At 38.6% G+C, this 9,305-nt stretch overlaps 1 long non-coding RNA gene across 2 annotated transcripts; it reads right to left on the bottom strand.

Annotated features, from left to right (window-relative positions):
• Nucleotides 1-6,151: 6,151 nt before the first annotated feature.
• LOC141658743 (uncharacterized) lies at nt 6,152-8,818 on the bottom strand. 2 transcript variants are annotated; one of them, XR_012549389.1, is made up of 4 exons: nt 8,626-8,818; nt 8,461-8,503; nt 8,231-8,312; nt 6,152-6,577 (listed from the first exon to the last, which is right to left on the bottom strand). It is a non-coding gene; the product is annotated as an uncharacterized LOC141658743 (long non-coding RNA). The 2 variants fall into 2 exon arrangements; XR_012549388.1 differs by having other exon boundaries at nt 8,461-8,815.
• Nucleotides 8,819-9,305: the final 487 nt, after the last annotated feature.

The following is a 9,305-nucleotide window of genomic DNA, read 5'->3' as shown; positions in this document are numbered from 1 at the left end:
CACGGAACCCGCTCATTCTAAAAACAGTGATGGTGAGGATCCATACTTACTATTTCCCCAGCGACATCATGAGATCTCTACTCTCAAAATAAGCCCAATCGACGCGGCTACTCTCATGGTCCATTAATCGACCACCCCACAGCTGGCGAGCATTTGTCTGCAACCCCTCCAAGGACACATCCCGAAGATGCCTCGGGTACATTTCCTTGACTCGGCTGGCGAGCCTTACAACGCACCGCGGCTGGCGAGCCCTCCTCACATACGCACCACAGCTGGCGAGCCTTTGCCCGCACCCCTCCAAGGACACATCCCGAAGATGCCTCGGGTACATTTTCTTGTATCGGTTGGCGAGCCTTACAACGCACCGTGGCTGGCGAGCCCTCCTCACATACGCACCACAGCTGGCGAGCATTTGTCCGCAACCCTTCCAAGGACACATCCCGAAGATGCCTCGGGTACATTTTCTTGTCTCGGCTGGCGAGCCTTACAACGCGCCCCGGCTGGCGATCCCTCCTCACGTACGCACCGCAGCTAGCGAGCATTTATCCGCAACCATGCAAGGACATATCCGAAGATGCCTCAGGTATGACTCCTTCTTATGGCTGGCGAGCCTTTGTACGTAGTCTAATGGACTTTAAACGACCCGCACGGACATTCGACAGACTCTAAACTGTTCCCGACGACAGGTCCTTGACTCGTGCCCTCGAGTCGCCTTGGCGTCGCCCTTCCCGACGGCAGGTCCTTGGCCCGAATCCTTTCTAGCCGCCTCGACGTCGCTTGGGTCTCCAGGTTGTAATCTTCGATTGACCTGGGGGCTCTACTTTGACTTTCGCCCTGTCCAAGCCTCAGTCAAAGTGGGGGCTCTGTAGATACCCAGTATCTGCTGAGACTCCAACAAACACCCGATGATTATCGGACTACAACATGTTTTGGGATCGCAGCGTTTGATCGACAGTTTGTGTACAACTCTACGTCGGAAAACTTAAAACGATTTCGAAAAAAAAACATTTCAAAACATTTCAAAAATACCTGGAGTGTTTAATGCACGACGACGGGGTCGCAATGACACTAACTAGAGTCAAAACCGACACCGGACCAAAAACCGACTCGAAAATTCAAATCCTGACTCCAACAACGAGTCAAACCGAGTCAAACACAAAAACGAAAAATATCTCAAGCCTTCTACCTTAAGTTTTCCCGGATTCATGTTGGTCAAGTACCAAACATGTGACTACAAAACCTAGGATAGAACAAATCATGATTGCGTTTGTTGTTATAGTGACAACACAACTCGAAGTGCCGCGACGTGGCTCGCGCCTCTTTGAAAAGCCCAGGTGGCCACGTCGCTCAAAACTCACACAACCACTCATTTTCCTATAAATACCCCTCAAATGCCACCCATTTGAGACTTACCCGAGTGTCCGCCCCCTCTTTTCTCCCTTAAAATTCTCGACTCGACTTCTTAAGTCACAATCCGACGCGTATTTACGACCTACCGATCGTAAATACGAGCCTTACACATTGTTTGGTACCGTCATCGTGCATTAAATCACTTGTCCGACCACTTTGACCACCACACCATCACTAAACTTTTAAAACACTCTTTTACTTACCAAAACGGTTTAAAACCGAGTTTTTTCCGATCAAACGAGTTGTTACACTTACGTCGGTCACTCGCCATAACCAAGCATGTAAGTATGAGGGTGTAAAAATCCCCTTTTATTACGTTTTTATTTGTTTCATGACTTTAACATGCTAAAACATGCATAACATGAACCAAAACATGGAATAAACGAGCCAAAACTGATTTTTGGTCTGAGGCAGAAGCCCCTTGGGTCGCCAACAGGCTCGCGCCTAAATGCGGTACTCAGACCAGAGATCAACCGTGTTTGTTCTCGTCATTTCCCTTAATCCATTTTTCATATTTGTAATCGGTTTTTACCATTTCAAGTATTTTCGAAACCTTTTCGTTTCATTTCACATGTTTTAACCGTAAAACATTTTTCACCCTTGGTTCTTCATACCATGACGGTTAAATCCGTGTTTCGGTGATAATATTTGGTTAATGATATTTAAAAGGTATTTTAAAGCCTTTTATTTCATTTCTTTACATTTTTCAAACAAACACATTAGCCACCAACACAAAGTCATCCTTGGTTCTACATACCATGCCGGATTTTAACCCGGGTACGATGACGAATACCGACTAATGACATTCAAAATGGACTCAAATCAATTAGTCCGTAATCATTTTCAAAACCATTCGTGTCAAGTTTGTCAAATCGAACCCGACACCGAATATTATCAAACAATGATGATTATTCGAGTCTAGTTCTTCAAATCAACAACTGCGGTCTAAACGACCATTTCAAATCAAACCAGGTTCAAATACCCATTTTCAACACGTTTTATAACGTTTTCTAAACAGTCAGAACACGGCATACAACCGTTGGCTAACCCGCGCCTCAAGAAAGCCTCTTCTTTCTCATTTTCAAAACCAGAGGGAGTCCCCTTACACCGCCGGCTGGATCGCGCCTCTTATAGCCGTCTGGTACAGGGCATGTTCCCTTCCAGCATTAGTCTAGGACGATCCCGACTCCGGTTAACCCGGATATAGGACGGATCAGACGACTATTAGATTATTCAAAACCATATTTGCAAAATGCCTTACTAAGACAAATGGATCATGTTATGCACCCTAAACCTAATACGGTAAATGGATGTTTAATTTCCGTCTTGCATGCAAATCAATCATTAATCCAACTCGACATCTTATACTTGATACTTGGATTAAATCAACCGACTTAGAAAGCTCTCACATGTTAGGTTTAAATCATTGGATGCGCATTCATGCATTTAAACCGTTTTATCAACTTTTGCATTCAACCAACCAAGATCGATCAGTAGAGGCCGCTAAACGCGGGCGGGATTGGGTGTCTGATTAAAGGGCTTCCCAATACGTACCTTCACCTCTTACTCAGAAACTTTGGATAGTGGACGACCTTATCCAGGGCGTACGAGAGTCATTCTAGAGATAGGATGCTAAAGAGGGACGATTTCCTTATCTTTAGTACCTATGTCAAAACGCTGCTTTGTGCTTCGATTTGACCGAGGTATAAAGTGGAATTCGAACGGGTTCCAGGCATCCCACAAATGCTTGGTGGCGACTCCGAACATCTCTAATCGTTTCGAGACCCTTACCGAGACGAAATCGACCGATCTAAAACGATTCGGTCGAAGGCATTTTTACGCCGCCGAGCGTGGCTTTCAAAAAGACCGCTGCATGTCCACAGATCGACTGGTCGTGCAGGTGGTCCGTGACTACGAACCGGTAGGCGGCCCCAAAATCCACAGACCGAGACGTGGCCCAAAACCACAGGGCCCTTATGCCATAGGAGTGCGTAGCTTGACTCGGGTAGCGGTCCTTTGCCAGAGTTCCTTAGGTATGTCGTCATCATCATCCATATCTTTGTGTTTTCAGTTAGGGTTAGAATAGTAGTGATAGATGATTGTATTGTTGTGTATAGGTGTTGCTTGATTGCTGGGTATTGCGTGTATGGACATGGAATCGTTGCAGTCGCTTAAAGGTAGGTTCGCCTACTCAGTTTCTATTGAATGTCTAGTTTGTCGGTTGCTGTGTTGTTGTTGTATTGTTGTTGTGACCGTATAGTTGAGTGTACTTGGTAGTTAGTTGGTGTATGCTGGAGGTCGGTTGCTATTGTGTTGCAGCTGTCTGTCATTGTTTGTCTCTGGTTCTCGAGGTGCGTCCTCGGCTGAGTGGAGTCACTTGCGGGAGTGGCTTCACGCCCTAGTTTCGCCCTCCGTGGAACCCGCCACGGGAAGGGATGTGCACATTAATGGGATAGGGTTAACGCTCGATATGTTGAGCGGGGCTTAGGTGGGAACGGCTGCGATCCCCCATTGGCAGGGCTGGTCCAGTGGACAATCGGTGATGGTGATTAGTTGGAGTGGTAGTGATTTTGTGTGTGTGTGTTTTGTTGTAGTTGTTACTAGTTGGTTACACTTATTGTGTCTTATCACAGTTACTGACCTTGTGTGGTTGTCTTGTTTGTTTATGTGTCTGTCGTGATCCCTTATGGTGAGAAGTCAGTCTTGGCAGGTGTTGAGGTGGTTGATAGCTGGAGTCCTGGCAGGGATGAGTCGCCACTAGTTCGGATAGCAATAGTGTGTGGCTAACGAGTTGTATCTTTATTTATTGGTTGGTTGTAACACTTGTAATATAATTATAAATGTTCTGTCATTGACCTTTGATGATTACTTTCCTCGGCCAACCGAGATGGTAATGCCTTTATATGCTAAGGAAGGTCTGGTTAAGGCTCCTCGGTATATGGGGGTGTTACAGTATTACTGAGCGAGCAATTATCGATGAAGCTCTTTCGTATTGTTACGCGTACCTCTCCTTGTATGAGTTAATTGGAGCTCCTACGAATCGTCATAGTGACTGGATGAATGGAAAAAGTGTAATGGGTCGTGTTTCTAAGGATATGTTACCTCACTACTACATTTAGATTCTATAGCAACACTTTGCTATTGTTGCATAATGTCATATAAATGTTGCAATAGAGTTTATGCAACACTTAATCAAGTGCTACATCAGGTCTTGTTGCATTAGGTCATTGCAACGCTTAATGCAACACTTTTTAATCTGAAGCAACACTTTTGAAAAGTGTTGCATTGGTCATGTTTATGCAACGCTTTTTCAATTGCAAAGGCAACATTTTTTATCTTCTAATGCAACATTTCTTATGTAAAAAAAGCAACACTTCCTGAACTAATGCAATACTTTTCATGTTGATAAGCAACACTTATATCAAATTAATGCAACATTTTTATTTTGGAAACACAACACTCGTTACGTCCCAAAACAACACTTATAATAAACAAATGCAACACTAATTTATTCAAAAACAACACTTAATAAAGTGCAACGACATAAGGACTTGTAAGGCACGCAACAATTGTAATTCTCTCTAATTGTGCATTCAATTGATTTGATCTCAAAAATATATGTCAATTACATTTCAAAAAAGGATCAAAAGTAGAACTTCGATCGCAAATGTTCAATTATTTAACTAAAACAAATATAACAAATGTTTAAATAGAACAAATAATAATTCTTAACGACTATTTGAAAGCTACTAATTATAAGTCTTCATTCTTGTATTGTGAGCATATATATGTTGTCAGCCGGACAAAAAATCAACCCGTCATCATTGTTAATACCTCAAATGCAACCTGTAACTTAAAAAATAGAACATTATTAGATTTGAGGATTCAAAGGCTCAATAGGCATAGATGATACGTCACACTTAATTATCACGAAATAATAAATAATGCATTAAAAAACAACTAATTAACAAGGATGTGCAGAAAATAGAGTACGTGATTGTACACAAGGTGTAGCCTATGTGAAACATTTGAGTTTGATCTGCAAAGGTAGGCCTGTCCAGCCATAATAATCACACCAAAGACTCAGAGACCCTCTGTTCTCGATAGCCAAGCCATTTTTCTACCTTCACAGGATAAGCATACTAACCTGCCTTACTCTAATAATTCTGCATCATAAGTTTCAATCATAGCAGCCCTATTGACTACTCTATCTACCTACAGAATTTACTCTAACTACCTACTCTGCCTCATGCTACTAATAAGGTTTATCAATGGTCTGAATGGTTCAGAGGTACACAAGCATGCACCACCATAGGTGACCTGGTACAACAATGCCTGGAAGTTGTAACATAGCTAATAAGTGCAATACCTCATGGTTGTAAGTTGTAACAAACCCTAATAGTTAGGGGAAATAGCATGAGGAAGATCTAGCGACATTAAACTTTGTTTGGATACACATGAAAAGGGAAATAGCATGAGTAAGATGGAGGGATAGGAAAGTAGATGATAGGAAATAGGAAGGGAGAACAATCCCATATACCTCAGTAGTCAGCACTAGTAAGAAGCTCCCACAATGTATACAAAGCTTAGATGAAACTACGGGTCGACTCAACTTATAAACAGAATCAAAAGGAACAAGTTACTTCACCTTTATGTAGCATTGAACTCATTTTATAGCTAGACCTCTAATGTGAATAAATTGAATTATATCAAAAACAAAAAGCGATTATAAGTCATAAGAACGTATCATTATTGCTAAAAAAAAAGTACTCCAATAAAAATAAATTGGAATGTAGAATGTCTTAGCTTACAGGAAAGTAGAACAAAAGACTTGCTTGCCAGCATGCATATAATCCAAGGAATCCAAGTCATCAAATTATGAAATGGTCAAAGCACATTATTAATAGTCAATCTTATGATACAAATAACAACAGGGGATTGCTAAATAGATTGTACATCAAATGTTTATAAGCCAAAAAATGTCATTAAGAATTGTCATCCGTAAGGCTTTAATCCATGTGACTCTCGACTAAAATCAAATACATTAACCAAAAGTCCAAAACAAAGTTTTGAGCCACTAATAAATGCAATACCTGATTATTGTAATAAACACTAGCCAGGGTAGTGGAGTATCAACAATTCAACATCCTTTTTATCCCCTGTGCCCCTGATTTCACAAATCAAAATAAAGAGCAATTATTTATTAAAGACATAAAAGTAAAAACATATTGATTAAATCACAAAAACTATAATTTGTGGTCCGTCTCAAATTACCCTATAAAACTATGTACCAATTCATCAGATTAGTAAAGAAAACAAATAAAAATCAGAGATATCAATTATCAACAACCAAATAATGATATAATTGATGAGAAAAAGGAGGAAAAATGAAAATGAAATCAATTTAACAAATTAGGGTTTGAGTAATTGGGAATTTTAGTTAAAGAAATCAAAGAATAAGCCCATTTACAGTTAAAATTACAGAAATAGACTAACAATTTAATGGTAATAAGTCAAATAGAGATTGTATAACTCACCAATCTGAATTTGTTAATAAAAAATTGAGATTTGAGATTTGGGGGAAAACCTTTGTAATTGATTAAACTGCGGCTGAGCGCTTCTGGCCTAAGCAAGAGTAGACTAATGGTAGCGGAGAGGGCTGCTAACAAAGAAAAGAACGACAGACGAGTTTATGATGACGACTGTGTGTCGTGTTTAGGAGACGGAAGTTTTGAGAGAAATGAGAGGGATTCATTTTTCAGAGCGAAGTCGTCAAGTGAAGGTAGATGAAGTTATGAGCAAGGGAGCTGTGGTTTGGGTTTTAAAACTATACTAGCTCAGGACCCGTGCAAATTGCACGGGCATATATAAATAATATATAAAAAAAACTTTTCAAATTCTTATAATAAAACATTGTATCAGTTTGAATATACATCGTATATTAATGATTTATAGGAGTTATCATAAAATTAAAATACTTCTATATCATTCAATCGTCTATAGTAACTGCTTCTCTTTAAGTAAAATAATAATCTATCTAAATTTAAATGATCATATTATTTGAACCATAGTGCTCAATTCTTTGGGAACAATGGGCAAGGAACCTTCAATATGGGAGCAATTTGAACAACGATGACTTCATTTCGTTTGCACTTAATGGTGATATTCTCTAGCTTTTCATTACAAATGATCAACTACAGAGGACACAAAGATGATTGCAAAAATATAAATTTCCAAAAGAACAGAAGCTGAAAATTTATAAATAGCATGATTTTAAAGGTTGTTCTATGCAAATCTTGTCTCAAGTTCCATAACTTCATGACTGATCACCAGAAATCACTCCAATATGTGTGCAGCTCATGGTAATGATTTTATCACTTACAATAACTGGATTTTTTTTCTAAAGGTTATGATATATAGTATGATTTTAACATAGGTGTTTGGTTAAGCATTGGACTTTATATCTTATGAAAACTCTCATATTCTGTATAAAAGCTTATTAATTGTTCTATCGTAGTTAGATTTGCCACCATCTAATGGTGTGCAGGTAATAGTGTAATACTAACATGAATCAAAATCTTATGCAATCCATACTTTCAAATTTAACATGTAAAAACTACAGAGTATGAAAGATCAACTACGCGGCATAGAATTGCGACTTTGTGAGTCACTTGAAAAACAAAACACGAACAAATCCTCAAATATGAGTTTTAAGAGCGGTAACAAAAATTTCAAATTCAAATTTAGATAGTATCGGCCATAGACCTATAATTTAAGAATGGTAACAATGAAGTAAATTGAAACAAACAATGAAACATACCAGTTGAATGATACAGTGAACTTCAAACTCCCATCGCATGAATCACATTATTAGATTCGTCCCAAATCTTCCATGTTTTAGTCTACAACAAATATTCAAAATTGAAGAATAAATCAATCAACATAACAAAACAATAACAAATATACCCATAAATTAGCGATTTTCTCTATCAAACCCCATTTATTCCAAAGACAAAGAAGAAAAGACCATGACTTTATTGAACAACAAACCTGAACAAATCCTCAATGACGCATGTTTGTGATTGGCTACATCCTATATAACATGTTAAGAATTTTTTTCAGTAAATATAGAGGGGGTAATCGAAATGCGGATGTAAAAGGTAATCTGATTAGATAATCAACTGAGATTGATGAACACTTGAAGGAGGAGATCACCTATAGAGTGGTTGTGTTTGAGGCAAATTGAAAAGCACAGTGACGATGAATTGATTATCAAAATGAAAATACTAACGTTTAAGCGGCTGATGTATTAGGGTTGTGATGCCTAGCAAAGTTGCAATGAGATGAGCGGGAAAAAATTTCACTATAGATTGACACGTGTTAAAGATAGCTTGGTATGGTTTTTGTTTTATAAGTTTATATAGAAGATAGATAGATATAGATATAGATTTTAATACCAAAAACCATTTTTCAGTAAAATGGTTTCTTTAATATTGATAAGTAACCATCTATTGTTGAAAAATGGTTTCTTTTACCTAAGAAACCATGTATCACAATTTTTAGTTATTTATTAATGATGCTTTTTCTCCATATTGTAGTAGTGGCATGAAAGAGAAACGAAGAAGATCGAATGAGAAAGGAGAAGCAAAGAGACGGTGGAATGGTCGAATGAGAAAGGACGAAGAATATCGAAGAGTTTTTGTTACTGTATCAAATAAATGAATTGAATGACGCGTGATGGAAGGAATTGAAAGATTGAATAATAATATTGATTATTGATGGGAGATTCCAAAAAATAAAAAGTGGCGCACAAACAAAATTTTCAGTAAAATGTTTTGAGTAATTTGAACAAAAAAATGAAATTTTTATAAAGGGTTTATAACTTATGTGATATA

Source organism: Silene latifolia, chromosome 6, assembly GCF_048544455.1.
Source record: "Silene latifolia isolate original U9 population chromosome 6, ASM4854445v1, whole genome shotgun sequence".
Lineage (NCBI taxonomy): Eukaryota > Viridiplantae > Streptophyta > Magnoliopsida > Caryophyllales > Caryophyllaceae > Silene > Silene latifolia.
The sequence above is the reverse complement of the archived record's forward strand: the minus strand, read 5'-3'. Positions and strand labels throughout refer to the sequence as shown.